This window comes from Sciurus vulgaris, assembly GCF_902686455.1.
Source record: "Sciurus vulgaris genome assembly, chromosome: 12".
Lineage (NCBI taxonomy): Eukaryota > Metazoa > Chordata > Mammalia > Rodentia > Sciuridae > Sciurus > Sciurus vulgaris.
This window is the reverse complement of record NC_136473.1, coordinates 35,043,510-35,070,294: the sequence shown is the minus strand read 5'-3', so window position 1 is coordinate 35,070,294 and position 26,785 is coordinate 35,043,510. Positions and strand designations below refer to the sequence as shown.

Here is a 26,785-nt window from a genome sequence, read left to right as displayed (position 1 = left end):
TTACTTGAGGTTCCTGGGGCCCCATGGTGGCTCCCACAGCTTGACCTTGATCTTGCTGTCACTGAAGGCTTCCACCTTGGTCTCCTCTACCGGGTTCTGTGTCCCAGACAGCTTTGCTTTCTTCTGCATCATCCAAGCTGCCACACTGGGGAGAAGTGTTCTTTTACTAGGCAATAGCAAAAGGCAGACAAAAAAAATTTTTTTTGAAGTTCTCATTCATAAATGAGTAAATGATGGGATTGCAGATGGAGTTGGAAAAGCCAATGATTTGCATGATAGCAAAAACCATCTTGATGGTGATGTCATCGTACTCCTTTTTGAAATTACCTGGAATAAAGCAATACTTTAGAATGCTAGTTTGTCTTTCATCAAGGATTAAACAGGCTGTGGCTCCTGCCCTGTCTTCACCACAAACTTTCATTTACACAATGGGTAGAGGCCTGGAAACTCTCAAGACCACTTGGGGAGACACCTGGTATCTGAATAAATGACCTCTAGGACAGGGCTGCGTTCTTAGGAAACTTAGCCCTGCATGCATAGCCTGCTGCCCACACATGGACTGTCCTTCAACCCAAGGCTCCAAGTGTCCTGCCAGCTAGAAGTGACAGTCACCTGTGAATGTTTGCTAGTGTTCCAAGAACAGGATTACACCAAGACCCCCGCTGGGTCCTGGGTCACCAAGTAGGATTCACTGAGGGTCTCACTGAAATCCTCAGCCTCACAACACTACGCTGGGAAGGCTGGTCTTAAATAAAGTAGGTCTATGAGGTGCCAGCCTCGACCAGGTTACCAGGGAGAAGAGCAGGGGTCATGGGGGAGAAGAGTCACAAAGCTTCTCTTTGTCTTCATGATTATTGACAACTCGGTCAGTCGTGTCTACTTGCCTCCCACACAATGACTGGTGGTGCTCAGCCTGAAGGAATGGCATTCTGTAATTGGCATGTGATTATTCAAGTGGGGAGAACAAATCCCAAGACTCCTTTCCCATCAGCAGTCCATGAACAAGAAGCCCTCACCCAGCAAGGACACTCACTGTACTCATTCATCCGGTGGACAACATGGAACAGCGCCCAGCACATGGCAAAGAGGGCCACTACCATCGCCAGCATGATGACTGCTCACTTCTTCCTCCTAGACCCACAGGGAGACACTGGTTGGTCATCCTGCCCTGGCAAGGTGTCCCCCGATGGCATCCATCAAGGGTGTGCTCACTGCTAGCTGGTGCTCGACTGGTGACTGGCAAGACTCTGCCACGTGCCTTCCCGTCAGACCACTCCATAGGTGCAGCCAGAGGCACAGAGAAGCTGAGGACCTTTGCCAAGTCTGAGGGCCAACGGAGGGGTGCTTTGGATTTGAATTTAGGCCATCTAACTTCAGCGGCCACACTCTTGCTCACTGCGTGTGGAAGAGCATTCACACCCTTAACAGTAAAATGTTCATGTCTATGAAATATGTGAGCCTCAAGGACAGGACAAAAACGCAGCCCATTATTAAGTCCAAGGAACGAGTTCTTTACGCAGGTGGGCACCAGGGGGCACTGCACACTCGGACTGACGGAAGGCCATGGACTCCCTCGACCTCTCAATAGTGGGCATTGCTTAGCATTCTAGGAGTCATGAAGTACAGACTGTAAAATAAAACATGTGGACAGCCAGTGTCATAGCAGTAAGTAGTATTTTAAAATGCTATTAGTGAATCAGATCAGAAAGTACAGCCTTGATAAAAATAAAGTATCAATAATACTAATTTTTAAAAATAACATGCTCCAAATATCATGCTAAGTGAAATGAGTCAATCACAAAATCTGAAGGCCAAATGGTTTCAATGACATGTGGGTGTTGATCCCTAATTGGGGGTGGCAAGGGAAAAATGGAGGAACTTTGGATTGAGCAGAGGGGAGAGATCAGGAAAGGGAGGGGGTGCAGGGTGGGAAAGATGGTGGAATGAGATGACATCATTACCCTATGTACATGTATGATTACACCATGATGTGACTACTTTGTGCACAACCAGAGAAAGGAAAAGCTGTGCTCCTTTTGTGTACAATGAGTCGACATGCATTCTGCCATCATGTGTAACTAACTAGAACAAACAAAGATAATAAAATATGGTGCTCCAGTTTGGAAGGATTTTCACATATGCTGTTGCATGTATTTGAGTGACATCTTCGGTGGGGAGAAGGATGGAGGTATCAGGCCCCTCTGACTATATGGAAAGCAGGAGCCTCTCTCCAGCATGCTGGCCTACACCATGGCTGGCCAGCCTCTGAGAGAGTCCCAGGGGACCACAGGTCTTGACACCAGTCCTCAGCTCCCACCAAGCCATCTTCACACACAGATAACAGTGTAACTGTGTTCCCAGTGCCAAGGAAGTTTCTATCTATAGATGGAGCTTCTGTTCTGATCTCAGAGCTGGTGACCTTGCTCTTCCTGCCTCACACACCATCTCATAAAACCTCAGGATTTGTAGTCCAGCCATGCTCTATCTTTGAACAAAGAATGATGCTTTGATTAAATTGCCGAGGGTTCTGGATCCCTGGCAAATACCCTACCCCCAGCATAACTGAGTGAGAGCACTTGGAGAGAGACGAGCATTTCCTGGGACTGACCGGGTGATCTTGGACTTTTCCTTCCTGCGAATGGTCCAGAGCACAGAGCAGTCCCCCACCCTCTTCTTGACCCAGAGCATGTAGTTAATCTTGCCGTAGAGGACCAGCATGAGGAGCAGCAGCAGCAGCAGGAAGAGCGAGACCAGGATGAAGGTGGTGTAGGCCCTCTGGTGTGCCGGGCTGGCCCACTCTTCCAGGCAGCACACATGCTCTTGGTTATATAGGAAGTCGTACCTGACCTTTACAAGAACACAGAGGGTCAGGAGGGCCAGCAGGCAGCAGCCCCAGGGTGGAAGCTGCTGAGCTGGGCCCCTCAGACTCGCCAGTGAGCCTCTCCCTGAGAATCGCCTTACCCACTGCTATTTGGTTATAAAATAGTTTCCCACACAACTGCTCAAGATCTTCTGAGTTTTGTGCTTTTACTTTCATTTTTTATCTTTCTCAACCCTTATTTCCATGGGCCACAAGCTTTCAGTTGGCTGAAAAAGCACAATTAATAAAGTATAGGTTGGAAACATTTTGTGTGAGAGGCCAGCAAGCTCGATATTCACTGAGGTAATTAATTGACCTTTTCTTTCTTAGTTGCTGAGGAACCAGTTCTGGGGAGTCCTCAGACTTCTTCCTAGCAAGAGGTTCTGGAAGCCATGATTTTTATTACAGTTTCATAGTGGAATGAGCAGGTTGCTTGGAAAGGTATCAAAGGGCAATGGATGGATTCTGGGATGGAAGAGAAATTGGATTCAAACTTCTGTCAGATTATATTTACTTGCTGATGCGTCTTATGGTTTCTGGAGGACTCACCTTGTACGTTCAAAAATATTATTGGCAACCATGACAACAACACTTGGTTACTAAAGGGTTGATTTCCAGGACACACTAAGCATTTGGAACACATCTGAAAGTCATGTCTGTGCGACAAGAATAGCAATGAGGGAATTTATCCAAACTATCAAAACACTTCAATCATACTGGAGGGCTCCTGATGAATACTTAGGTATCAGGCATATTCTGCCTACATTCTCAGCAAATTATATCACAAATATTCAACATCAGTTGAAAAGGTAACAAAACTCAAGTTCTGATTCAGTTGTTGGGGAAATACAATGAGGAACAGTAACACAGTGGGAAAAAATTCTTAGCTCCAAACTCCCTGGGTATATAGGAGGACAAAAGGAAACTCATTCTGACTGCAGGTGAGCAGGCCCTACAGGGTCACGGAGGCCTGTCCCAACACATTCCACAGCTGCTTTTGAGACTGGTGGCATCCACACAGGGTCCTGCAGTGCTGGGGACAGGCCCAGGCTTTCCAACAGCACACTTCAATGTACTTAGGACAACAAGATACCCCATTGCTCTGGCTGGCCCTGGGAAGGGACATGCTGGGCCAACATTCCCACCTCCTCTTTCATAATTGACCTTCTCCCACCTGGTAACATGCCCTCTCCCACCCTACCCACATCTACCATGGAGCAACAAGGAAAGAGTTCCAGTGGCAGCCATCATCAAAGCCCAAGACCAGGCAGCCTAGTCCATGCCAGGACCTCCTGCTTTCCCTGGTGAAGCGTGTTTCTACTCCGGGTGAAGCCTGGCATTTGGGGAAATGGTATTTTGACAGATGCTGGGACACTGTGTATTTGCATGTCACAGTGAGGGAGCAGAGGGGATGACAACTTTGATTTAATCACCTCCTTGCTTCCGTGTCCTGGAAGCTGTCAGAGACATCCCTCCTGAGAGTTAGGCCCACAGCAGGCTGGGAGTCTTGGGAGCATTGAGGCAGGAGCTGCTGCCCCCTGACCCCAGGTGGAACCCAGGTTCCCACACCTCCCACAGCCCCAACCCTGCTGAAGCTCAGGAGCCAGAAGGTGGCCCTACTAATGCACTTATGGATCTCAAGAAGGAAATCAGACTTTTTCTTGACAGGAAGCAAATCCGATTTGACTGATCTGTCTGACAGGGCAGTTTTGCCAATTAGATCATGCAGTACACGTTTCTCAAACTAAATAGATGACATATATATTTAAAATACATTTACAGTAGAGAATAAGGTAATTTTATTTAAAAACTTGATAGATCTTTTTCTTCCCCATGGGCCAGAAATGGACCCCACATCAATGAGGAACAGTAACACAGTGGGAAAAAAATTCTAAGCTCCAAACTCCCTGGGTATAGGAGGAATGTCCCCTGGAATGCCCCCCAGAGGCTTGCCCCAGCACAGCAATGGCCAGAGGTGGGGCTTTGGGGGAGCGATGGGACAGTGAGCCTGAGCTCCTCAGTGGATCAACCCACTGAGTGTTCATAGTCGAAAGGATTATTAGGAGACAGTGGAAACTGGAGGAGAACCCAGGTAGCAGGAGGGGGTCCTTCCTGCCCCTGGAGACTACATCTTGTCCCTGGCTCTTGCTCAGCTTCCTGGCTTCTACTAGGGGAGAGGTTCCCTCTGCCACAGCCTTCCACCATGATGCTCTGCCTCACCTCAGGCCCAAAGCACTGGAGCCATCAGACTGAAACCCCGGGAGCCAAACTACTGCTTTTTCCTCTAAGTCATTTTTCTCAGGTACTTGGCCACAGCAGGGAAGAGCTGACTCTTGTTCCCTGATTGAACTAGATTGAGTCATCTAGGGCTCCATTCACATGAGTTTCCTGCTAGACATGATGGTAGGGTCAGCAGGAGCTGGGAGCCCAAGGTGTGTGGCACTGAAAGGTCTTCCTGAGAAGCTGGCAGGAGAGTGCAGCCTTGGGAAGCCTCAGGGCTGTTATCTGGGGGACACCCAGGGACCCAGGGAGCAGAGTCAATGTGGGCCACAGTCCTCCCCAGAGGGCACCAATTCCAAGGAACATCTGCCTTCCCTCTCCTCACTTTCCTTATGGGCTCCTGAGGAGAGAGAGGCAGTGAGTCAGTTAAGAAGGGACAGAGAGACCAGAGGCAAGGCAGAGACAGAGCTGACCATAGACCCTCCATGGTTCTGGGCCTAAAATCATTCCAAGCATAGGGAAAGGCAACATTTAAATGGACTGCTTGTATGAATCGGTGTGACCATGTCTCTGGGCTGGGCATTTGACAAGGGACTGAAAGTGACCAGAGGCAGGTATTATCTGTGTGATGGGGTCCACCCTCAGTCAGGAAGAGATGGAATAAAGCCTTGTTGTGCTTTCACTACAGAGTCCAGCTCACTCAACACGACTCACCTCATTCACTGAGAAGCATGGGCTACTTCTCAAGTGTGCCATCACCTTGAGGCCCACTGGATGTCCTTGCTGGCCATGCAGTGTGCCTAAAGCTTCACATTTTCCCATCTCTATTCTTAAAAGAACAAAGGGGCATGTCCCTTTAAACATTGCCTTGGTATGTGGGTGTCCTCTGTCTCTGAAGCCTGCTCTGAACTAGGTTCCCTGTGCAGGACACGCTAAGGCACAGCCAGGGGACAGGCTGGGCTAACTGCAAAGAATACGCTGCTCCCTTTACTGTGAACCCCAGGCTAGGCTGGGCCTGTCTGGGAAGGTGTGAAAGAAGTTGGACAAGATCATCCCTTGACATATTTCCAAGTTCAATTTGTCAATAAGCAAGAAAGAACTTACAAAGGCAGGTAAGAAAGAACTAAGTAGACAATCTCAAAAACAAATTTTTATGTGACTTAAAAATATAAGAAAAATCCATGTCAATCATTGAATTTTTAACATGCAGTGTGACTGCGAGAGACCCTAGGGAAGCATACTCCCCTTGCTCTGAAATGCACAACATGGTGCTGTAAATTTAAAAACCTTTATTTTAAGCATTAAAGTCTTTACAATATCAAGAAGAGCTATCTGGAAAAAACAGGAGAGGAGTCTAGTCTTACTCCAGTTAGAAGACTTCCTTTGACTAACTGAGGTCACACATTTGCTCAGCGCTCTTGGAAAAAGGGAAATGACTGTGATTAGGACCGTGGGTGGAGGTGGCTCAGTGAGGGAGCCTCAGCCTGGCCAGCGTAACTGCAGCTGCTGCACATGCCACATGGGTGATCCCACAATGACCGCCACCAGTCAGACCACACCCGCAGAAGGCAGATATCATCAGAACAGGACTCTGCTGGAAAGAACACCTGGCACTGAGGCCCAGCTGCCCACCATTCCCATTCACCCATCTCCTGCCCTGGCTTCATAGTGAGCTCATGGGTTCTCAGTCCTTTGCCCCTCAAAGTTGCTGCTGGAATGATCTTCCTAGGCCAGTTTTAAATGTTAAAGACTCATTAATGCTGTAAGGTACACTGACCCTCGGGCATGGCCTTGAGTCCTCTCCCTTGGTGCCCCAGTCCTCCACTGAGAAGCCAGGCCCAACTGATTTCTGTTCATGCACCCCAGTGCCTGCCTGCTCCCTGGCCCCAAGCTTGTACCAGGATGGGCCACCCTGTCCTCTCCATCTTCCCACGGTCTTTCTTCCTAGGATGATTCAGGTCACCTTCCCCAGTGTCCCTGAAGGTTCCTACCACTTCCAAATGAACTGACCACTCAGTATCCCTATGCAGCCCCTCATGGCCTGATGACCCAACTCTTCCTTCTCAGCTTCTCCTTGAGGATGAGGACAATCCACTCACTATTTTGTTTCCTCAAATAAAATTCCAAGGAAAGTTTCTGGTCCTCAATGGGAGCTGATCCACTTCTGCTGAGAAGGCAAGTAGCTTTATGCATACCTAGATTCTTCTTAAATTGAGTCAAAGAGAAGAAATCAAAGGTGATGTCAAGAGTGTTTAATGAGCATTATGCCTTTGGGACAATTTAACAGGGAACCAAGAAGGAAGAAGAATCTAAGATTCTTGTGCAGTTTAGACCCCAGGAGACCACTTCACGCTGACTGTCCCATGTGATGGTCCTGTTGATTGTTTCCTACCTGTTATCAATTACTAGCTATCCATTTGTCCCCCACCATTGCCATATTGTACATAATTATGTGACATTTAGGAACTAAGAGTCCAATCACAGAAAAAGCAGAAGACAAGGTGCCATCTCCGCTGCTGTGTCTGTGTTTCGCTATAGTGATGGGGTCCTCGAGCAGAGGCTTGTGTGCCCATCTGTGGCGGGAAGACCTTGCTCTCTGAGTGATTTGTCCTGTTTCCCTCCTGCAGGTGCCTTCATCTGCAAGTGGCTGCCATTTGTCCAGTCCACCGCCATGGTGACAGAGATCCTCACCATGACCTGCATTGCTGTGGAAAGGCACCAGGGCCTTGTGCACCCTTTTAAAATGAAGTGGCAGTACACCAACCAGAGGGCTCTCACAATGCTAGGTGAGTCTCAGGGAGGACCTCACGCATGCCCTGAGGTGTGCACCCCTGAGCCTGCAGCACTGGGTGCGATTAGACGGGTTTAAACTGCCTGAATTTGTTTCTAGCCCACCCATCACTGCTTAGGCCTGTCCCAGCACCGACTTCTTCAGGACATACCTCCTCAGTAAGCTCCTCTGGAAACCTGCCAGCGGCCTTGGCCTTAACCTGCAGGACCAGGAACTGTCTGCCCGAGGTGATAGGCTCTGAGCTGGGCAGGTCCTGAGGCAGCAGGGAATGTGTGGCCAGAAAAGCAGAGGACTGGAGCGCTGCCCAGGGGTGCTGCCCAGGGGTACTGCCCAGGGGTGCACCTGGTGGTGAGCACACAGCAGGAGGCCACTCTGCCTGAGAGCACAGTGGCTCCTGGATGCCCGGCCAGACAGGCTCCCCATGTTGCCCCTGTGCCCCAGGCATCCCTGGACTCTCAGCTTGTTCTGGCTGCTCCTTTAGCAGCACTGGTGAGTGTGCCACATGCCAAGTGGCACATCTGATGGGCGTCCAGTCACCTGGCACAGTAACATGGGAGAACTTCCCTGCTCTGTAATGGATAGATGAGAATTCAGACACTGACAGGATCTTTTGCTGCTAAACCAACAGAGGCATAGTAGGCCACTGAGTGGTCATCAGAGAGAGCAGTTTTTATTAATATATCATGTGAAAGGCATTGACAAACATTTATTTCTGCTAATGAGAATTTAGCTAGTATTGGAATTATTCTTGTGGAATTACACAAGAATTCCTGACGGCTTTCCAATCCTAAACTTACTTTAAATAGTTGGAAATGAACAGGTAAATCAACAGGGAGAAATTCATCAGTTTCAGTTATCTTCAAATGTATGTCACATCTTTCCTACAAAGAATTCAAAGATCTCTGGGTTTTGAATAATTGACAACCTCTTGGCATTGAAGTGTGTGAGACAGTGTGGTGGGGAGGTGGATGAGGAAAGGGACACCTGGAGGCAGAGTGACCAGTCTGGAAGGAGGAGTGAGGGGTCTAACACACAGTAAGCCAATAAGGCAGACCAGCTCAGCAGTCAAGCAGACCCCCAGCGCCACCCGACCCTGTGCCCAGCATCTCCCCAGAAGTGGTCTCCTGGTCCTGTGAACCAGTCTCCTCAGTCACACCTGGGTCCCTGGCCTTGTGACTCCTTCTAGCTGACACTGCCCCCCAAGTCCCATCTTGGGGGCCTCCCAGGCTTTCCTGCCTAGAAGAGGTCATAGGTTGTATGAGCCTGTCCCTCTCACCCTATGCCAACCGTCCAAGGCTGGTCGAGGAACCCAGGAGGGTTGGCATTGAACCAAGGCCAGGAGACTCAGTTCCTCCAGATTTGCTACAGATCGGGAAAAATGGCCAGACACACGGCAGCTGCACTGACTGGAATAGAATAGATATGGACAGAGGTGTGGACTGAGGAGACAGGTCCAAGAGTCCTGAGCCATCTGGGATCACTGGATCATGAGGACTTTCTGCTGGTAGCACCACTTCAAGTATCTCCTCTAACAACCCCAGGTTATGGCCTGAGTCTTAGCTTCTTGGAACCCAGAGGAATGTGCTGTTTTATAATGACTCACCCAGTAAAAGAAAAAAAAAAAAAAAAAAAAAAAAACAGAGTTTCATTTTCCCCCAAATCAAAGAGGGGCCTTTGACTTGCTAAAATTCACAGGTTGAGATGCTCCTTGGTAATTCATATCCTTTTTCTTCTTTGCTAAGAGCCTATCATTAAGGTGACTCCCCTCAACAAATGCATGACGGAGGTGTGGGGTATTTAGAAAGAGCATGCTGGTTTCTGAAGTTACACTTATTTGTTTTCTAGATCAGAGAATAGTGCCCATATTATGTTGCTTAGCATAATGCACTTTAGATTTAAGCAGACACAGTCATCAGTATGTGCTTCAGAAAAAAGCCAGTAAAATCTGCAACTAAAATAGGGCAATTGCCTGGGATGACCTGATATTATTCCTAAAGGAAAGAGTACACTGGAAACCTGACAAAGCAGGGAGGTTGGGATGGTCATGGGGGATTGGGTGGAAACAGGGCAATTTCAGGCTGAGACGTCTGAGTGGCTCTTCATGGGAGATCCTCAGTGCAGGATGAAGAACTGGAACTGAGTTTTCCTTGCTCTGCTTGGTCTAGCCTTGGAATTCTCTGCATGGTGCAATAAGAGACATCAGTCAGTCCCAGCCCACCAAGTTCAAGGGCATCATTCATCACAGCTCAGATTATTTTCAGTTTGACTTAATGCCTCCTGGGTATCATCACCATGACTGACTCTCCTGGACTGCTGTTCTGAACAAGCTGGGTACCTGTGTTCTCAGCATGGCATTTAAAGAGTCTTTAGCCTCTTCTCAAAGCCCATTTTCTCTGCATGAGCCGAGCGGTTCACAGTGAATAAGCTGGTGGGGTGCTTTCTTCTCCCAATAAGCCACGTCTGGCACTCTCAACCTGGAGAAACTTCCAGACATACTGCTCAAAGCAAGCACTTGTGCTTCCAATGTGCTTCCGACCTTTTGGAATACAGCCAAAGAATTCTCCTGTCTGTTACTGTTTGGAAGGTTGCATTGAGTTGGGGACACGCAGTTTTCTCATATGCCCATCAGCTAAAAATTGTCATGCAAGTGGCAGGTTGCAGAAGCCAATAGGAATTCCACTGGAGAAGCAGGACTTCTTGTCACATAGTTCAGACAGGAGCCTGACCTGGTGGGCCAGAGCACACAGTCCTGTACCTTACCTAGGATGCTTCCTTGGCTCCTTTCTGAGAGCCATCTGCATGTGTATTCAAGCCAGAAAACAGTCTTTCCAGAGTTCAGCTGTCTGTTCTGGGTTTTTTCTTGTGTTTTCATTTTTCTAATAGTGACAAATACCATAAGGAAAATAACTGTGTTGCTTTTCTACTTTCCACTAATAATAACAATTAGACCTTTCCAATAATAGAAGGAAAATAAACCCAGGTCAGCCATCAGGACGATAATGCACAAATGACATGTTCTGCTATGTTCAGAATTTTTCAGTGGCGCAGCGTGAAATATTGAGGAGGAAACCCGTGTACTGGCCAAGAAGTGGAGAGGGTCCAGGCCTGCAGAGAGGGATTTACTGAAGGTGATGACCAGGCGGCCATGTGTGATGAATGGGGCGGGAGCATGTGCTCAGCAGCTCATCAGACACAGCAGCTCCGAGTTAGCGTTACCTGGTGTGAAAGAGCAGCATGCTCACATAATACAGATCATTAAGTCCACTTGGAAAGGGTGTTTACGGATGCAACAGAAAACTAACTAAAATCACACAGTAAACAACAAGGGAGTTGTTTCTATTTTGCTAGAGATAGAAACCACGCCAGATGCCATACACTAAGTGATCATCATCGTAATAAATAAGTTCAATTCTCTATTTTTTCTCAATATTAATTAGGATATTTTAGGTAACAAGGAATACAGAGTTCAACTCGGGAGGCTTGAACACTGCGGAAATGTGTTCCTCAACAACACGACCTGGCAGGACAGCTGCGCACAGCCAGGCTCCCTCCGCCCTACCACAGTGTCCTCGGTGTGCCTCTGCTTTAGTTCCTAGATGGTCACTTGTGTACACAGGATGACCACAGCATCTCCAAGCACTGCATCCCAGCAACATACTGAGACCCAATGGGGAAAGAAAGCACAGACATTCCAGGAAAGTCTCAGACCGGAGAGCCAGAATCTGCTGACCACCACTGGCAGGGAAAGTAAAATGTGGACACTGACCTGGCAGCTCGGATCTTGAGGGGCCTTGTTGGGTCTTTACACATGGAACCCACCTGCCTTCATGCTACAAGCACAGTGCCGTGATGTTGACTATCACCAAAACAATATGCAGGTTATTGAAATGTCAATCAAAATCCTAGAAGAATTTTTTTGGAAGTTGAAAATGCTAATGTCATTCTAAATGGTGAAAAACTGAAAGCATTCCCCCTAAAAACTGGAACAAGGCAAGAATGCCCTCTTCCACCACTTTTATTCAATATCGTCCTGGAAACTCTAGCCAGAGCAATTAGACAGACCAAAGAAATTAAAGGGATACGAATAGGAAAAGAAGAACCCAAACTACCCCTATTTGCTGATGATATGATTATATACTTAGAGGAACCAGGAAATTCCACCAGAAAACTTTTAGAACTCATAAGTGAATTCAGTAAAGTGGCAGGATATAAGATCAATGCACATAAATCTAATGCATTTTTATACATAAGTGATGAATCTTTGGGAAGAATAATTAGGAAACCTACCCCAATCACAATAGCCTCGAAAAAAATAAAATACTTGGGAATCAATCTAACAAAAGAGGTGAAAGACCTCTACTATGAGAACTACAGAACACTAAAGAAAGAAATTAAAGAAAACCTTAGAAGATGGAAAGATCTCCCATGTTCTTGGATAGGAAGAATTAATATTGTCAAAATGACCACACTACCAAAAGTGCTATACAGATTCAATGCAATTCCAATTAAAATCCCAATGATGTACCTTACAGAAATAGAGCAAGCAATTATGAAATTCATCTGGAAGAATAAGAAACCCAGAATAGCTAAAGCAATCCTTAGCAGAAAGAGTGAAGCAGGGAGTATCGCAATACCAGATCTTCAACTCTACTACAAAGCAATAGTAACAAAAACGGCATGGCATTGGTACCAAAATAGAAAGGTAGATCAATGGTACAGAATAGAGGACACGGACACAAACCCAAATAAATACAATTTTCTCATACTAGACAAAGGTACCAAAAATATGCAATGGAGAAAAGATAGCCTCTTCAACAAATGGTGCTGGGAGAATTGGAAATCCATATGCAACAGAATGAAACTAAACCCATATCTCTCACCATGCACGAAACTAAACTCAAAATGGATTAAGGATCTCAGAGTCAGAACAGAGATCCTGCAGATTATAGAAGAAAAAGTAGGTCCAGATCTTCAACATGTCGGCTTAGGACCAGACATCCTCAACAGGACTCCCATAGCACAAGAAATAAAAGCAAGAATCAATAACTGGGATAGATTCAAACTAAAAAGCTTTCTCTCAGCAAAGGAAACTATCAGCAATGCGAAGAAAGAGCCTACAGAATGGGAGAAAATCTTTGCCAATCATACTTCAGATAGAACACTAATCTCCAGAATCTATAAAGAACTCAAAAAACTCTACACCAAGAATGCAAATAATCCAATCGACAAATGGGCATAGGAAATGGATAGACACTTCACAGAAGAAGATCTACAAGCAATCAACAAACATATGGAAAAATGTTCAACATCTCTAGTAATAAGAGAAATGCAAATCAAAACTACCCTAAGATTCCATCTCACCCCAATTAGAATGGCAATTATCAAGAATACAAGCAACAATAGGTGTTGGAGAGGATGTGGGGACGAAGGTACACTCATACATTGCTGGTGGGGCTGCAAATTAGTGCAGCCATTCTGGAAAGCAGTGTGGACATTCCTTAGAAAACTTGGAATGGAACCACAATTTGACCCAGCTGTCCCACTCCTTGGCCTATACCCAAAGGACTTAAAATCAGCATACTACTGAGATACAGCCACATCAATATTCATAGCTGCTCAATTCACAATAGCCAGATTGTGGAACCAACCTAGATGTCCTTCAATTGATGGATGGATAAAGAAACTGTGGTATATATATACAATGGAATATTACTCAGCCATAAAGAATGATAAAATTATGGCATTTGCAGGCAAATGGATAAAATTGGAGAATATCATGCTAAGTGAGATAAGCCAATCTCAAAAAACCAAAGGACGAATGATAGTGCTAATAAGTGGATGATGACACATAATGGGGGTGGGAGGGGTTAGTGTTAGGGTTAGAGTTAGGGTTAGGGAGGGGGTCAAGAATGGAGGAAGGAAGGACTGTATAGAGGGAAAAGAGGGGTTGGAGGTGTGGGGGGAAGGGAAAAAATAACAGAGTGAATCAAACAACATTACTCTATGTAAATTTATGATTACACAAATGGTATGCCTTTATGCCATGTACAAACAGAGAAACAACATGTATCCCATTTGTTTACAATAAAAAAAAATAGGAAAAAAAAGAAAACGCATGTACAAAGGTAAAGGTCCCATACATAGCTACCTCAACTCATGAAATGAAGGACAAAGGGGTGGCAGACTTTTCCTATGCAATATTCAAATATGCTAAAAGCATTTGCAGTCAACACTGGTCCTGGACAGCTGGGGAGGTGGGAAGGGGTGTATTATCAGGTAGTCCCTTGAATCCCTGGGGAAGAGGCGGGGTGTTCATTGGTGGTGTGGAGAAGACTCTGTGGAGAAAATGAGCTAGGGTTCCTGTGTTCCATTGCAGGCAGAGTCAGACTCCAGCCAGATGAACTGCCCAGTACTAGCTGAGCAGCAGCTCAGAGAGATGTTAAGAACAACTCAGGCTGTCTGACCATGCAGACACGCAGCCAGGACACAGCAAACCAGAGGATGTGCATCAGCAAGGACTGCAGCTTCCTCTGCAGGTGTGAGAGGAATGAAGACAGGAATGGAGATTTGTTTTAAATATATATGGATGTGATGAAACAGGAGAGAATCATTGCCCCAATGATAATGATAGTGTATTATTAATCCACCACCATGAACCTGAGATCCACAATGGGGCAGGTATATAGGGAGCTGGGAAAATAAGGAGACAACAGGTAAACATTTTTACAAGAGGGGTAGGGGGAATTGGGGATTTTTAAAGCCACAGTTAGGACTTCCAGCCAGCCCATGTCTGCAGTCATCACCAGGCCGAGGCTGCCAGCTCCTTCTGGGATGTAGACCCACTTCCTGAATGACGAGTTAGCAGTCTCCGCCCTGCACAGTCCAGAACTGAAGTATACTATCCACACGAGTGCATGAGACTTTTTTTCAGTAATTGAGCTCTGCATTTATTACAGTAATAAAAATATTCAGGGAGCAATGAGGTCATAACACAATCACAATATGACAGCTGTCCCCACTCAGCTATGGTGGCATCCCATCACACTGTCATGGTCTCACTCCGCACAGACATTCCAAGTGGACAAAACACACCATTTCATTAGCAACTGCCTATGGGTAGGTGCATATTTCAGTTGGCTGTGTTCCTGTAAATTGCTACACCAGTTCCTCTGGTTTAGTCATGTAGTCCCAAGGGTTGACTGAGATGGGCATGGCCATTCTCACTGAATGCTTTTCCCCTCAGTTTTGGTGAGGCTGGCTTTGAACTCATGATCCTCCTACCTCAGCCTCCCGAGCTACTGGGATTACAGGTGTTCACCAACACACCCAGCAGAAAAAAATTCATCTAATAAAATTTCTCTTCATAAAAACAAATGCTTTGAAGGCTGAATATTGTCTCTGATAAGCGGATGCTGGTCCATGGTGGGGCCGGGGTAGAGAAGAATGAAGGGACTTTGCATTGTACAGAGGGGAGTGAGGGGGAGGGGTGGGGCAGTGGGGATGGGAAGGACAGTGGAAGAGATGGACATCATTGCCCTATATCCTGTGTGGTTATATGACTGGTGTGACTGCACCATGTTCAGCCACAGGAATGAGAGTTATGCTCACAAGTTTTTCTGTCATATATAGTCGATGAGAACAAATACTCCCCCACAAATAAACAAATACTTTATTGCTTTTGGGTATCTTAGTAAAGAAAAAGAAATTAAAACCAGGTGCACACTTTCTGCAGCTGAGTGGCTTGGTGGTCACTCTCACATCAGCCACTGTGGGGTTCTGTGAGCGTGTTCACCTCAGGGTCCACATGTGTGCAGGCCACCGAGAGGCAGTTGGCCAAAAGGACAATCAGCAAATGGCCCTTGCTGGAATTTGTCCTCTAGGCCCCAAACCAGCACCAGAGTGTGAAGGGGAGCAGTGGTGGACCACACTGCCCAAAGTGGATGAGGAGGTGAGGAAGCCTGAAGAAGTGCCCAGGCTCCTGTCCTGCATGACTGTGGCAGGCACCCTCCCAGCAGCAGAGTCCTCGGGACACAAATCTCGCCAGCTGCGCAAGCTCAGGCAATGGGCCTAACAGGACCAGCCATGAGACAAAGGCTGCGGCAGCCGGTCCTCCCATCACAGCCCCAGCCCCTGCTCGCCAGGCTGTGCCAGTTTCACAGCAGGTGGAGGTACGCCTCTGTGGTTTGAATCTGGGTTCCATGGTGACTTGCTTTAGCACAGAATTGATGTGAGTTCAACTCCCAGTCCTGGGTCCTGATATCCGCATCAGCTCTCTCTCCAGGAGGTGGTGCTTCCTCCAACACACTGTGAGCTCCCCACTGGGGGAGGACAGTCCCAGGCTCTTGGGCCCTCTCCTGCAGAGGTCAGCTAACACAAGCACCTGTCAGGTCATCAGATGAATCAACTCTTCAGCAACCCCCAGGAAACTAGCCTAAGAGCCATCCAGTTGAGCCCAACCAAACCTGCTGTCCCTGGGGCCACAGAAACTGCATGAGTCCCCTGGCTTCTGAGAGGCCCATTCTGAAGAACAGGAAAACCAACACACCACTGCCTCTGTGCCTCCACACCGCATCTAGACCGACGGGAATCATGAGCCCGGCACAGGAAAGCTCTGTCAGGGGTCTGGCACTCATGCCATTGTGCTTTCTGCTTCTCTACGGTGTAGGGAACAGCTCTAGGGCCCTCAGCAGCCCAGACGGAGCAAATCTGTGCCTCCAAGAGGACATCGACAGGCGACCATCATGAAACGGACACCACCGTTCAATGGTGCCTGAGGCCAGTGGCCTTGGAGGTGCTTCATGCGTGTTTCCATGAATCAGCGAGGGCATCCACAATACCAGCTGCCCATGGCCATGATCCAGGCCGGGGCATCTGGCGAAGGGGTTTGAGGGAGCTGTCTCACACTAGGAGGCAGGCCTGGGCCAGGGACTGCTCCTCATTGGCGTGGGTGCAAGGATGCCCCACCCACATCTGGGTGACCTGGAGAGACCCAGGCCTCAGGGAGCTGCAGAGGCAGCAGGCCCAGCGGGTCTCTGCCACAGAGCCAGGCCTTCAGATGCCTCACACTCTGCAACCCACAAAAGCAGCCCTGTTGGTGCGCTATGCACACGGGATTAGTCAGAATCCTCGAGATCTGAATGTCAGAAGAAAATACTCTTGAAGTGAATTGTTTAATATTTTAGCATAAATAAGCTATCAATAGATAGAATGATCACACTTATTTTGTGTAGATGCCCATTGTACATATCTGAGATTACTAATGGTGCAGTAACCGTTTTTTTTTTTAACTTTCTCTCATTCTTGTTGGATATAAATCTGCTCCACACACACATGTGCATAACATTTTAAACAGTGAACTTTTTTTTTGTGAACAACACTAACGTCCTGTCTGTGGGTCCCTAGTGGCAGGTCCTTATCCCTCACAGGGTGGTTCACATTCACAGCTGGTTCAAGAGGTATGTCTAAGCCATCCCAAGTGACAGATAAGGAAGCTGTGCCAAAGGAAGCCAAATGGCTGCCCCAAGTCAGACACTACTCTGCCAAGGTACACCATTAGCAGAGCGACTTACATCTCATTTCTACCAGGAAGGTATTTTTTAATGTTGATATTGTTTCTTACATGGGTTGAAAAGGATTTTCAAGGGAGACTTTAATCAGTTTAAAAAAAAAAAAAAAAAAGACTACCTGCTTCATACTGAAATCAAACTGGAAATAAGACTTGGTAATGCTTTTTGTTGAAAAAGAGCATGAAACAAAACTTGCTTGTTTCCTGTACTTTCTGCTGCTTCACCAGCCTCTGGAGGGTGGCCTCAAATGTCCTGTTACAGCTTCTCTGACCTCCACCTGGTCTGACTTCATGCCAGGCAGTGCCAGCCATATCCAGAGGATGCGGTGAGGAAGAGCCATGGATGGAATGAGAGGCGAGGCTGTCTGAGTCCACCGTTCATGCTCCTTCTCTGCACCATGCCCAGTCCTCTTTCTCCCTGGATGTGGGGACAGGCTGTCTTCTGAGCTTCCTGTTATCCTGAGGAGCACACTGTCTCTCTGGTTGACAGGAAATTTCTTAGCAACCCAACCACAGGAAGAATAAATTCACCTATAGTTTTAATTTTGCAAAGACAGGTTTAAAAAAAAAAAAAAACTAGTAAGTACTGGCTCCACTACTTCAGATTAACTATTAGAAATCCTTAATTAAGGACAGGATGTGCAACAAGGCAGCTTCTTCCAAATCCTTCCTAGAGGCCTGAACTGAGGGAGCTGCTGAGGTGAAGGTCCCAGCCTGCTCACAGGTTCCTGGTAGTCTCTCAGCAGAGAGAGGTACAGATGTGGGAGCACCAGGGGACTCCAGAGAGGGTGGCCAGTGCCCAGTCCATGACAACAGAGGGAGATGCCAGTGTCCCATCCAGGCTAGGACAGAGAAATGCCAGCTCAGGACTGAGGCCTGGAGACAGACACAAAACAAATCCCTGATGGAGCACATGTATGCACAGAGCTGAGTTCTCACAGGTAGGAAACAGTCCAACGAGGATAACAACAACTCTGTGAAACATGTGCATCTGCCCATCTCCACCATCAGCACACTGTCCTGGTCCCTGAGTAGGACTGACCCACCTCCTCTCTGACCCCATCTCCACCATCAGCACACTGTCCTAGTCCTTCAGTAGGACTGACCACCTTCTGTCTGATCCCACCTCCACCATCAAGCACTCTGACCTAGTCCTTTATTAGGAGTGACCCAGCCTCCCTCTGTGTCCCATACTATCATGATGGGAACAGGACTTAGGTCTAAACAGAGGACTTCTTTCTTAGTTCACAAAGTTTTTTTCTATTGGAAGTGTAAACCCTAACTGACTAGAATCTTTTCCAGAATTTTCTGGATCTACCAGAAGGTGAAGTGTCCTTTTGAGAAATTAAGTTCCTTCCCTCCTTCCCTCCTTCCTTCCTCCCTCCCTCCTCCCTCCTTTCTTTCCCTCCCTCCTTCCTTCCCTTTTGAATATGTACAACACAAAACATGTGATTTTATCCCCTCCCTTTGTTTCAGTCCTGGGGATTGAATCCTGATTCTTCCCTAGAGCTATACTCCAACCCGCCCACCTCCACTCTCTTTTTTTTGTTTTGACACAGGGTCTTGCTAAATTGGCCAGACTAACCTCTTACTCATGATCCTCCTTCCTCACCCTCCTGAGTAGCTGGGATCAACGAGTGCACAATTGTACCTGGCCATTGTAGCTTTTTTAAAACATGTCATTAAGTGGTATGAACTCTATTGACAATGTCATTGCCACTTAAACTTTTCCATAATCCCAAATACAAGCCTAAACATGAACTCTGCACTCAACCCTGCCCCTCATCCCTGGTAACTTTGAATCTATTTTCTATCTCTATAATCTTGTCTATTCTAAATAGTTCCTATAAGTGGAGTTAATAATATGTATCCATTTGTGTCTTGCTTATTTCACTTAACATAATGTTTTTAGGCTTTGTCATATTGTACTAAGCATCAGAACCTCATTCCTGTTCATGGTGAGTAATTGTTCATTGTGTGTATATACCGCATTTGGTCTATTTGTTTATCTGACAATGGACCTGGGATTGAGATAGGAAGTTTTGAAGAAATGTAAGTATATAGTTCCTGGGGCCTTTTTAAAATGCTATTTGCAAAAGCTAGTTAAAGAATAAGACCACAAAACTATGGCTGGGAGCCTGGAGTAGAGACAGGATGAGCCCTGCTGGAGGACGTAAATGGAGCTGTGGCTGAACTGCCCTGAGCCTTTTCTCCCATGTGCAAAGCCTCCCCCTTTCATTAAACTTGCAAACAAGAACCCTAATAAACCAGCCCAGGATAAAGAACACGCTGCCCTACATTGTAGAGAAGCAAATTCAAAAGAGGACACTGTCTGTGCCTCCTACGTGTGCAATGAGCGTTTTCAGACTTTCCCAGTGATAGAGCCACTTCTGTCATTGTGGTAATGGCAAACTGCTATCGTTCTCAGCAGGAAAGAACTTCCATGTGGGTCCTGCCACTCTTACCACCCCTTCCACTTCCCCAGTAATGCTTTCCTTGGCTTGGGGGCTTTCTCTCTCAGGTGCGAGCAGGCTGACACCAGGGACTGGCCCAGAGGCAACCCAGGGCACCTCCCAACTTCACTTCCAAACAGAGTGCTGCTGTGGGCCTCTCCTTCCTCTCCGCTTGTCATTCTTCTCTGCTTTAAAGAGATTGCTCTTCATCAGCAGCTGTCACAATTCCTGCCAGGAGACTTTCTAAACCCCACACTGCTCCTGATTCTATATCAGTTTCACAGATGTACGTTTCCGAAGTGTCATAGAAAAGGATGATATTACGAAAAAGGAAAGGGATGTTTTCTAATTGCTAATTACATCTTAAATGTAAACTGGAGAAGCTTCAGGGTCAGGCCTCTGCTCTGAACTGGTCCCACAATTAAAGCCCGCAGCCTTCCTTTAGCACGTCACCAAGGATAACTATGGCTCTCTAAAAACACACCTGAATGTTTTATGCCTTGCCTGATGCATGTTCCTCCCTTCCTTTCCTTCTAGTAAAATCCTTTTCTTTTTCATCTAAAGTCAGATGCAAAGCTCTATTTCATAAAAATAGAGACAGGTGCTGTTCTGGTGAAGCCTGGGAGTTGTCCACTCTGGCATCCACCCACCCCAGTCCCCAGGGCTCTGGAACAAGGCACTGAAAGTCTTTGCTCAGAGGTGTGCTAATTTATAGCAGGCATCCTATTCTCCAGATGACAGAAAAAGGTTTCTAGTCTTAGTATATCTTATATTCCAACCTCTGTACCACTTACTACTCCTTTCCAAATTCTTTTTCTTCTCCCCTTGGTACTGGGAATTAAACCCAGCACCTCTATCCAGGTGTGGTGGAGCACCTGTAATCCCAGTTACTCTGAGGCTGAGGTAGCATGTTCAAACAGTTAAGGCTAGTCTCAACATCTGAGCAAGAACCTCAGCAATTTATCAAGATCTTGTCTCAAAATAAAAAATAACAAAAGGGCTGGGGATATAGCTCAGCAGTAAAGCACCTCTGGGTTAAATTCTCAGTGTCAAAAAAGAAAAGGAAGGAAGGAAGGGAGAAAGGAAGGAGGGAAGGAAGAAAGGGAGGGAGGGAGGGAGGGAGAGAGGAAGGAAGAAAGGAAGGAAGGAAGGAAAGAAGGAAGGCAGGGAGGAAGGGAGGAAAAAGCAAAGAACGGAAAAGGGTCTCATATATGCAAATCAAGCACTTTACCCATGAGCTGCATCCCAGTTCTCCACATTCATCTGGAAATACTGCAGGAAGGCCAGGGTTTCCATGAAAACATAACAGACTGCCTACAATGCAGCAATTGCCTCAGAGGTCCTGTGGGACTCCGTCTTATACAACCCAATTCTGCATTTCCCAGGCACGTGTCACTCCTGGTCCTACTTTGAGAACATGCCACCTGTGGCGTGAAGGCTCCATGCTCTCTGGAAACCTCGCTCCTGTTACTCTGTTACCCCATCCTCAGTCCCCACCCTGGTCCTGGTGCTGGTAGCATTTATGCTATGTCAGTGGTGTCGGCCTTGGTTGAAAATAAAGATCCTTTCTAACTTGGGGAACTTTGAAAACTTGACACCAGTTATCACAACTCAGGCCAATTAAAGTCCAAATTCCCAGGATGGGTGGTGGGCAGACACACATCTTTAAAAACTCCCCAGCCAGATCCGGGTGAGGCCAAGACTGAGAGCCACTGTTGAGGGGAGCTCTCAGGAATTCTCGTAGCAGCCACACGTTGTGAGTGAGAGGACACACACATCTGCCCTCGGTGCCCCACCACTCAGGAAGCTTCTGGAGCTCTTTCCTTGGAACAGCTTTTAGTCAGCTTGCCAGTCACTATCAGGAAGCTCCCTGGCTGCCACAGAAAGGGTGCAGGGAGTACCAGAGAGCTCAGCGTGCACCTGGGGAGACCCTTCCTCCCCAGGCGCCTGCAAAGCCCTGCTCCACGCCCTCCCCAAGCACACCCTGTCACCTTACTTACACTGACTTCTACTTGCTGCTGGGAGATCTTCAGAACTGATCCCAGCACTGGTGCTGCGCACCCTGGAACTCTGATGAAGTTCCCTGTCCTCCCCCTCTCTTCAGGTGCTTCCTTCTCCTGATCTGACTGAACCCTGGCTGTCCCACAAGGACACAGCTCTGTCAACACCTTTGGCATGCCATGCACACAGCAGATACCCAGGAATGCCAGATGCAGGATCAGCTCATACACCATTAATTATAGTTTGGACTGCAGGCAGGAGGACGAGATGCACAAGAGTCCTGAATGCTGATCAGATACCCACATGTGCATGCCTAGTCTTAGATCAGCTGAAAGACATGGCTCAAGATGAAGATCAGATGTTAAGCTCAGAATCATCAGCGGAGAAGTGAGACCTGGCAATGGCCTCCATGCAGAGATGACTGACGAAGAAAAGAGACTGACACTAAGCTTCAGCGGACACTGGCACAAAAGAAGTGTGAGAACCATCTAAGAGAGAACATAAGACATTGAAACATAAAGAAAAGGAAGAAAGAGGAAAAGAGGAGTTTTGGGGACCTGGAAAAGAGAGCATTGCTCCTGAGCCTCAGCCACAGCAAAATCAATTGTTCTGAATTTAGTTAGAAGCAAAACGTGCTCAGTCAGTGCATTCAGAGGAGACTCTGCAGTTGTGAAGAAATAAAGAGAAGAAGGAGGCAAATGAGAAAGTTCCAGACAAAGATTGTAAATGTCATTCTCAGAGGGCAATGGGGAAATTCACTGGTGGCATCTGACAAAATAGATCAGAGGGAGAAAGAGAGGACTCTCTGGACAAACTTAGACTTCTAAGTTCTAGGGCAACACCATCTCACCCTCACACCAGCCACTGGGGGGTCATGAGCATAGGCTGCTGACCATGCCTGGGGCAAGAACCCACTCCAGTCACTGATCCAGAGGCCGGTGGGTAAAAGGCCCTGCGCACTGCCCCCATCCTGCTGGTGTGCTTGGATGCCGCAGATCAGGAGTTCCTTCCTGATGTCAGTGTGATTCACCTAAATAAACTGGGTGTTTATGGGTGACATTGCCAGTGTGCTCACAGGGTGCCAGAAAACAACTTTTGTTTGTTTGTTTTGCAGCCTAATTTGTAGTCGCTGATTTCAATGCTGTAAATACTCTCACTGTGACTGATTGTAGGCCAACATGGCCTGCTGAAGGAGGAGCTGGGCAGAGCCCTCCGCGAGGCTGAGTCAGCGTGAGCAAGCTCCACGGAGCCAAGCATAGCTGGCAAGACTGGAGGCCAGCAGGGATGATGTGCACAGCCCTTCAGCAGGTGCCCATGCAGGCAGGTCCAAGAGTATCACCCAGCAGCACTTTCACAATGCAACCTGCACACGATCACCAGGAGCTTGTCAAGATGCAGGAGCTGACACCGTGGGTGCTGCTGATCCTAGCGAGGAGGTAAGTGAACCAAAGGAAGATCAGCAGCGGTTCCCAGCCCACCACCATCAGAAATGCTTGGACTGCAGAAATTCCAACCAGGAGGTAGGGTGTCTGGCTGGGCCACAGAGTTGCTTTCTGTGACTCAATGGCACTATGCTCTTTCATTTCAGTTCGATGCCAACATCATAAACACTGCAGAGGGGGAATCACCACCTCAGCAAGTGAGATATGCGAAGCTGGGCCCCATCTGGGCAGCACTGCCCTTCCCCCAGGGGTCTGCCCTTGGCCACTGCCTCCACCTGCTGATCTTGGGGGCCCTGTCTGTCCTGCCTCACCTGTGAAGTAGTCCTGTGGTAGGTTGTTATACAACATGTGCATTTTCCTCCCTGGTGGTATTAATCTGTCTCACCTCTCACCATCCCCACCTGAAAGCTGTGTATTCTGGAAAAGTTCTACATGGAGTTCTTAAAGTGCACCATCTTCTTCCTCTCTTCCTCCTTGTGGAGGGAGCCCAGCTCCTATGAAATGCCATCCTTGTCTACTGATAAAAGCCTAAACTATCCAAGCCGCTGCCACAATGCCCCCTCCTCTGGGAGGCCTTCCTGACCTACCCCCATCTCGACCAGAGTGGCCCTCAAACCCTGGCTTTGCCCATGGTGGGACAGCCTCTCTGAGGCCCACAGCGACCAAGAAGAGCTTCATTGGTGTCTGTACCCCCAAAGTAGAACACTTTGCCACCTAGGAGTCCTCAATGGCTCTGTCAAAAAATAAACTAAGAATTAATTTTCAGCTCTTGAACCCTTTTTTTTTTTTTGTAAATATTTTTGCTACCTTAAAACATACAAGTTGATTCTTGCTCAGCTGTTTCCCAGGCACTGTCCTCTCCCCTGGACTTCAACTTAGGTGTCCTCTACTTGATTATAGCACATCACTTATTCTACAAATCCCATCCCAGATAAACACAGGCTGCCTCCAGCTGAATACCCACCTTTTGAAAAGGGCCCACCTTTTCAAAGCACATTTTCTAACACTCATCTCTCTCTCACCCTACAAAATACTTCAGCCACATATCACCCCTTTTTCGGTATTTAGAAGCTAACGTGATATGCCCCCATGAAATAGGAAGCAAGGAAAGCAGAGTGTGAGAAAATTCTTGGCAGTGCCCCTCTGCCATCAGCAGGGGACATCCTCCATTAGAGTCTCCCTGGATATCCATCCTCAGAATGGCTGTGGGCCTCATTTCACTAGCAAACGATGCTGATTCATAATATTATATTGCAACACTGAGGCCCAGACATGTTGAAGTCATGTGCATTAGAGCCAAGGTGGTAACCCGGGTCTCCTGATTCCCAGAAAGAGATCCACGTTCCTTGTTGTACAAATGGAGCTGTAATCACACAGCAGCATGGCAGGCTTCACAAATCTGCTCCTTCATCACTGGCTGTCTCATTTCCCACCATTCCACCTGTAAACTGCACATTCCTGAAATGGCTTCAAGTACCCTCTTCTGTCTCTCTTCCCAATTTTGGAGTGAGCCCTGCTCCTAAGAACACCCCATCTTTCTCTGCTTGACAAGTCTAAATTATTGTTCAAAACACAGTTCCAACATCTCCTCAATAATTTTGTGCAGAAATGGTAAGTCTTCATCTTTTGCTCAAAAATCAAGTTCTGTGAGATGATCCAAAATTCTTCCCTTAATTTGATGGTGTTAGTTGCACCAGGCAACTTTTAAATGCCCAAATATAATAGCTGCATTTGAGAGCATGAGAAAGTTTCTGATCTATAAATCATTTTAAATTTTTTTGCACTGTGTGTCACTTTCAAGTCAATGCTATGTAAATCTATGTTTAAGGCTGTTTCAGAAATCCATTACAGATGAGAGGAGAGTCAAAGACAGCCTCCTGACCTGCTGACAGTAAACTCCGTGCAAGGTAATAGAAAACAATGTCAATGAAAGAAACCACGGATTGCCAATTGGTAAGAGTGGGAAGGAAGCAACACCCTCAGCGAGGGTGCGGGGCACTGGGAGAGGCGCGCACTCACCCCCTAGCCAGTTGTCCGAGATGTTCTGGAGCATGGTAACCAGGACGCAGAAGAAGGCGATGAGCAAGTCGCTGAGAGCCAGGGAGCAGATGAAGATATTGGTGACTGTGCGTATGGCCTTGTTGCGGGTCACCACTTAAACCACCAGTGTGTTGCCGAAGAGCGCCAGGGCGAAAATGAGCACCCCTGTGAGCACCAAGGCCACCTTGGCGCTTGCAGGCATCTCCGTGGTGTAGATGAGTGGCTGCAACCCATAGAGCGCGATGAACTGCTGGTGTGTCAGGTTGTGGTCTCGCAGCAGCTGGGAGAAGCGCTCCAGGGTGATGTTGAGTGCCTGCATGCCGCGCCCGGCTGTGCTCCCAGGGCCGCAGCCTCTGCTCCCTCAGCGGGGACTGAAGCATGCAGCCGGCGGGCGGCGCGGGGTGGACAGCAGTCGGGAGAAGGGATCCCAGGTAGGACGACTTCATCCAGGGACCCGCAGGCACACTCCAAAAAGTTCTTTATAAAGGAGAGGAAGTTCCTTTCAATTCTTAACTTGAAATTTTAATCAAGGTAATTGAATTTCATCAAATAAACATTTGTGCCAATTAATACAATCATGTGATTTTTTTTTCATCTTCATGTGGAGGATTACATGTTCTGACTTTTGAATAATGAGCCTTGAAAGTCTGAGATAAAGTCCATTTAGTCATGGTATAACTTCTTCATACATATTGCTGAGTTTTGTTAGTTATGATTTTTAAGGTTTTCTATCTTCAGGAGGAATATTGGGATGTAATTTCTTTATTTTTTAATTTTTTCTCCCCTGATTTTGGTATCCAGGTAATAGTAGCTTCATACAGTGAATTAGAAAGTATTCTCCCCTATTTTCTGAGTGAGATTGTATAGAATTAGTGTTAATTCCTCTTTAAATTTTTCTAGAAGTCCCTCATTAGGTCATCTGGCCCTGGAGATTTCTTTTTCACTCAAACAGATCAAAAAACCAACATAAGTTTAGAAGTATCAAACTCTTGAGAGAAAACGCAGGGAAACCTGTGTGACATTGCATGTGATCATGGCTCTTAGATATGACCCCGAAAGCACAGGCCACAGAACTGGAAGAGGACAGATTAAACCACGTGACAAGTAAAGCTCCCGTGTATCCAAGGACAGGGCAGGCCAAAAAGGCGGCCTATGGAATGGGAAATGTATTTGCAAATCCGATAAGGAGTTAATACCCAAAGTGTCCAAAGGCCTCCTGCATCTCAACAACAAAACACCTGATTAAAAATAAGCAAAGACCAGACAGGGAGTGAATATGCAAATGACCAGCTTCACAGGAGAAGGTGCTTGGCCACACACTAGGAGGTAGGGAAATGCAATTCAAACACACATACTTTGGCCTCACCTCTGTCAGAATGGCTGTTATCAAAAAGGCCAGTGTGGAAAGGAGAG

General features: G+C 47.1%; 1 pseudogene across 1 annotated transcript; it reads right to left on the bottom strand.

Annotated features, from left to right (window-relative positions):
• Positions 1 to 25,691, bottom strand: LOC306641357 (pyroglutamylated RF-amide peptide receptor-like; annotated as a pseudogene). Its single transcript has 6 exons — positions 25,352 to 25,691; positions 8,023 to 8,213; positions 6,579 to 6,628; positions 2,609 to 2,842; positions 1,034 to 1,131; positions 1 to 327 (listed from the first exon to the last, which is right to left on the bottom strand). The product of its transcript is annotated as a pyroglutamylated RF-amide peptide receptor-like (transcript).
• Positions 25,692 to 26,785: the final 1,094 nt, after the last annotated feature.